This window comes from Nannospalax galili, unplaced genomic scaffold (genome assembly GCF_000622305.1).
Source record: "Nannospalax galili isolate Female #2095 unplaced genomic scaffold, S.galili_v1.0 scaffold386, whole genome shotgun sequence".
Lineage (NCBI taxonomy): Eukaryota > Metazoa > Chordata > Mammalia > Rodentia > Spalacidae > Nannospalax > Nannospalax galili.
The window spans coordinates 3,085,026-3,091,025 of NW_008356676.1; the positions used below are offsets into that span (position 1 = coordinate 3,085,026).

General features: G+C 40.4%; 1 protein-coding gene across 3 annotated transcripts in view; it reads left to right on the plus strand.

Annotated features, from left to right (window-relative positions):
- Elf1 (E74 like ETS transcription factor 1) overlaps positions 1-6,000 on the plus strand; it is a 101,671-nt gene that overhangs the window by 17,181 nt on the left and 78,490 nt on the right. For 2 of the 3 annotated variants that reach the window (XM_029556978.1, XM_017794764.2), the window contains exon 2: positions 5,504-5,594. The exons of the other annotated variant lie outside the window; for it this stretch is intronic. The gene's annotated coding sequence lies outside the window, so the exon portion shown is untranslated. The remainder of the gene's footprint in view (positions 1-5,503; positions 5,595-6,000) is intronic. 3 annotated transcript variants of the gene reach the window in all.

A 6,000-nucleotide genomic window follows, 5' to 3' on the forward strand; every position in this document is an offset into this window, starting at 1 on the left:
GTAGGTAAATGCACCCTGTTGTGCAATGCCGGCAGAGGACAGAAGGGGCCGTCGGATCCCCTGGAACTGGAGTTACGGACAGTTGTTAGCTGCCATGTGGGTGCTGGGATTCAAACCCGGATCTTCTGCAAAAACAACCAGTGTTCTTAACTGCTGAGCCATCTCTCCAGCCCCTCCAATGAGTTTCTTAATCCAGTCAAGTTGACAGTTGAAATTAGTCCTAGAAACCTGTCAATTTAAATTTTATCTTATGTTTTCTTGTCATCATAGACTGGAGTATTATTATTTTTAAAAAATATTATTTTTATTTTATGTGTATTGGTATGTTGCCTGCATGTAGGTAAGTGCACCCCTGTTGTGCAATGCCTGCAGAGGTCAGAAGAGGCTAGGCTGTTGGATCCCCTGGGACTGGAGTTACGGACAGTTGTTAGCTGCTGTGTGGGTGCTGGGATTTGAACCCGGGTCTTCTGTAAGAACAACCAGTGTTCTTAATCGTTGAGCCATCTCTCCAGCCCCCTGGAGTAATTATTTTAACCTATGTATACATTTGTATAACTATGACTGTAACCGTGATATAGAGCAGTTCACCTCCCCCAAACTCCCTCATGTTCTCTGTGGTTACACTACCCCCTAATCCATTCCACCAGCAACCACAGATCTGTTTTTATAGGGGTTGAAGAGACGGCTTAGTAGTTAAGAGCACTGACTGCTCTTGCAGACTAATAATCATCCCTAATTCCAGTTCAAGGGAAGCTGACCCTCTTCTGTCCCCTGTGGGCATTGTATAACACAGTATACTTACATACATGCGGGCCGGACATAGGTACACTTACGTGTGTATGGGCAAACCTCATACACATAAAAATAAATTAATTAATTGCTGGTCTTGGTGGCGCACACCTTTAATCCCAGCACCTGGGAAGCAGAGGCAGGTGGATCTCTATGAGTATAGGCCAGCGTGGTCTACATAGTGAGTTCCAGGTGGATGTCTGTGAGTTCAAGGCTAGCCTGGTCCTACATAGTGAGTTTAGGACAGCTGGGGCTACAGGGAGACCCTGTCTCAAAAATACCAAAAAAATTTTTTTTTAAATTAATTAAAGAAAGGTCATATAATTGGAATCATATCGTATATAAGCTTTTAATACTGGTTTCTTTCATCATAATGCTTTTGAGAGTCATCTAAGTTGTGCTTATTGATGATTCCTTTTTGTTGGCTGAGTATGAATCATGTACTGCTATTTTATCCTTTTTTTGTTAAGCATTTGAGAATACATAAGTTTTGGCACCATAATAAGGAATTTAAGTGAATTATTTTGTGAAATGGGGATTGTCATCATCCCTTTTATGTTAAAATAGAGCCTTGGAGTTTAAGTAGGCCTAGATGGAACAACTAGTTAGTCGACAACTTGAGACTCGGACTGTGGTCATCTACTCCAAAGCTCATGCTCTTAACCATTAGGCTACAGGGCAAATTGCTAATGGTACTTTCTTTTTCTGAGTCAGGGTCTCACTATGTTGTCCTAGCTGGCTTAGAACATGCTATGTAGACAGGACTGGCCTCTACCTCCAGAGTGCTGGGATTAAAGGCATGTGCCACACTGGCCTTAATGTCAGTTTCTTAATTTCTCTCTGTTGCGTAACAAAATTAAATTTCTGTGTGTGTGTGTGTGTGTGTGTGTGTGTGTGTGTGTGATACATATGCATGTGTGTGCATGTGCTGTTTCTTAGGGTGTGGAGGTCAGAGAAATCTGGTATTCTCCTCTGTGCTCTCCATCTTAGGCACTTGAGGCCAGGTTTTAGGCTAGTTCGGCTGTGCAGTAAGTCCCAGGGGTTCCCTTGTCTTCAGCCCTCAGTGCTGGGGCCTTAGGTGTACAAACCAGGACCTTTTTCTGTTTGTGCTGGGAATTCAGGTCTGAATGTTTGCACTGTAAACCATCTCCCCAGCCTTGAGAAGTTAACTTTCTTGTTCCCTTAAGGTAGCCTAAAGCTGCTGGCTCTTCTCTTACTGCCGTGTCTGCTGTTCTCTTGGCAGTATACTAAAAAAAAAAAAGCATAAGATTCCCCTACTTTCTTGTTTATATTTATCAAAGAGCAGAGTTAAAAGTAGTAGGTATTTTTATGTTACTAGGGTTCTGTGATTGAGGCCTAGAAGAAGTCAGCAAAATAAGCCATAGCCCACAAGCACTTATTAAGAATTAGCATTAAGGTCATCTATATAGAAGAATTAAAGCCACTGGGCTTGGAGGTGCACACCTAGAATCCCAGCACTTGGAAAGCTGAGGCAGGCAGATCTCTGAGTTCAAGACCAGCCTGGTCTATATAGCAAGTTGCAGGTCAGCCAGAGCTACATAGTGAGCCCCTGTCTCAAAAAAGAAAATAAAGTAAAATAAAAAGGAATTAAAGTCATAATGCTGTTTTTTTCTTAATCTTTTATAAGTAAAATCTTTTATAGATAAGTAATAAATACTAAATACAAGTAGGGATCATTGAAATCAGACTGATTTAAAATAAGAGACTTGCCTTCTCTCATACTGCCTTAAATGTAACTATGACAAAGGTAGTTAGTTGTCTTTCTTTTTGATTTTAAAAAGCATTGAATTTTGCCAGACATGGTTGCAAAGTCCTGTAATTCCATTACTCTCAAGGTAGATGCAGGAGGATAAAAGAGTTCAAGGCTAGCCTTTGCTACATAATGAGTTGGAAGCCACATAGTGAGACCCTAATACAAAAAAAAAATGAAAGAAAATTTAAAAAGAAAGAAAACAGTATTTTGGTATAAACATGTCAATTTTTAAAACGTGCTAAAATCTTGTTTGCTTAAATATCCTGTCATAAGATAATGTTTCTAGAATAATGGTATAGCTTTTGTTTTATGTTATTTTATTTTGCTGAGGATTGAAACTAGGACCTCACACATGCTAGGTAAGTGCTGTACCCCTGAGCTACAGTACAGCTTTAAAAATTAGTAGTAGAGTATAAACACCATAATTGAATTTTTGAAATTTTGCTGATTCAGTAATTTTATGTGTTGCTTCCTACCAAGTATACAAAAATTGATGAGGAGGGCCTGGGAAAATAACTCAGCAGTTAAGAGCACTTGATGTATAAGTAGAGGACCTGAGTTCAAATCCCTGTATACATACAGGTAAGCACCGCCCCCCAAAATGAATTAGACTTTTTAAAAAAATTTTTTAAACTGTGTGTGTGTATGTGTGTGCATGCATGTGTGCCACAGTGTTGATGTGGCTGTCCGAGGACAAATTATTGGAGTTGATTCTCTCCTCTATCATGTGGGTCCTAGGGATGGAACTCAGGTCATCAACCTTGGCAGAAAGAGCCTTCACCCTCTGAGCCATCTTGTTGACCCGTTTTTGGTCTTTTTGAGACAGGGTCTCCCTGTAGCCCCAGCTGGTCTGGAACTTGCCATGTACACCGAACTTGCCTTGGACTCACAGAGATCCGCCTGCCTCTACCTCCCAAGTGCTGGGACTAAAGGCTTGCACTGCCATGCCTGGTGACCCTGAGAGTTCTTTTTAAAATGTACCTTACTATGATTTTTTTTCTCATTCTGCAACAACTACTCAGAGGACTTAGAGAGGATATAGAGTCAAATGTCAGAACTGAAATCTCTAAAATTTCCAGTTCTTTTTGCTGTCCTGGTATTTAACCGAAACATACAGTAGGGCCAAATAGCTCAGTCGTAGAGTACTTGCCTAGCATGTGTAAAGCCCTGGGTTCAATTCTTAGTACTGCTAAAACCCAAAACCCCAAATCAAAACAAAGGCTGAGGAGATGGCTCAGTTGGTAAAGTATGCTGCCATGTAATCATGAGGACCTGAATTGGATTCCCAGAACCCACAGAAAAAGCAGGACATTATGAAGCTTAGTTGCTAAGCTGAGGGGGTAGGGGAGCAGGGACAGGGAAGGAGATAAACAGATCCTTGAAGCTCATTGACTAGCCAGCCTAGCTAAATTGATGAGCTTCAAGTTCAGTGAGAGACACTCTGAAAGGTGGAGGAGGGGCCACTGAGATGACTCAGTAGGTAAAGACTTGGGGCCCTTAAGCCTGAGGACCTGAGTTTGATTCTTGGAATCCACATGTGGAAGGAGAGACCCAACTCCCACAAGCTGTCCTCTGACCTCCACATGTGTATTATGGAGGTGTAATAATAATAAAAAAACTGTAATGTAAAAAAAATAAAATAAAGGTTGATAGTGCTTGTGAAGCATGATACTTGTCTTTAAGTAGGTTAGCAGTTATCATTGTAGAGAGCCTTGTATAAAGTGACTGCATACACAATGGAGTGTTTTTGGCAGCAGAAAAGGTAGTTTTGTTAAACAATAGTCCCTTATCCCTCCCTTCTCCCAAACTTTTCAAGTAGAAAAACCTTTTCATGGGGTTGGAGAGACGGCTTTGTGGTTAAGAGCACTGACTGCTCTTGTGTGGACCCAGGTTAGATTCCCAGCACCCACGTGGTGGTTAATAACCATCCATAACTCCAGTTCCAGGGGATTCAACTCCTGGCTTCTGCCAGTATTGCACACCTGTGGTATACTTACATACATGCAAGCAAAACACTCATACACATAAATTAAAAATAAACCAATCTCAAAATAAACTTGGATATTGGTTACATCTGGGTCTTGGTAGCACACAGCTTTAAAAAAAAAAAGAGAAAAATAAAAAATTTTCTATGATCCTACTCAATATAATTACTGTCTTTAATTTTTCATCTCATTCTTCATGAAATTTCTTTAATCAAGTTCTTTTTAACTCTTGTGTGACTTTTCCTAGGCAGTTTGATTCTATTTAGCCATATAGAAAGAATAGTTCCATCCAAGTCCTGCTCTGTGGACCAATGAGTTTTGGGGGGTTGCAGGGGCATGGATGACTTTTTGGAAGTTGCATCAGTGAAAAACCACTTGTCCCACAGGCATGAGTCAGGACTTAAAGCTGTATCACTGAAGATCCCTAGGCAGTCACACCGTGGAAGGGTCTCCTTCCCAGCAGTTGTTTACTTTCATTAACTTGAGGGAGGGGACTCATGAGTCTTTTTAGGTTTTGTGAGCTTCCTGAGTCTTGGAAGTTTCTCATGAGTTTTATGAACTCCCTTTCTCCCTCTAGGAGGGATTATTTCAATCTAGAAGAAACATTTACAGAACAATCTATCACATGTGAAAACTCTTTATTTTAAAGATTAAAAAATTTTTTTTATCTGACTGAATATTTTGTCTGCATGTATGTATGTGCACCACATGCATGTATGTGCACCACATGCATGCCTGATGTACTTAGAGGCCAGAAGGAGGCATCAGATCCCCTGGAATTTGAGTTTACAGAGGACTGTAAGTCACCACGTGGCTCCTAGGAACTGAGCCAGGGTCCTCAGCTAGAGCAGGAAGTGCTGTTATCTGTTGAGCCATCTCTCCAGGCCCCCAACTTTTCTTTCAAGATTAATAGTGGCCTCTGTGTTGCTAAAACTGCTGTCCTTTTTTCCCTCAGGCCTCATCTTACTTGATCTGTCACCAGCATTTGGAGCTCAACACACTCTACTCAGAAACACTCTGACTTGAGCTGCATGCTAACAGAACAGGTCTGTTTTCTTCCTACATCCTGTATCTCTCAATGTTTTTTCTCAGCCTCCCTTCTTGGCTCTTTATCATTTCTCCTACCTCTAAATGATGGGGTGTCCCCAAAGTCTCATATATTGTCTTTAGCTTTATGTCATATGCATGTCACTGTCATATGTGCTAATAACTCTCACAATATATTATTTTTTGTTTTTATTTTTATTTTTGTGATATTCTGTAATTTGAAATATGAAGGAAAATTAACAATACTTAAATACTGATACAAAGTCAGTACAGTTTATGTTAACATGATAAAGAACAAAGAAAAGATATTTGCTTAATATATATACACAAATGTACTCTTTCTGAACAGGCATGGAGAAAAAAGGAGCTACATCAGTAGCTCCTTTTCAGGTGCCATCCAATGTA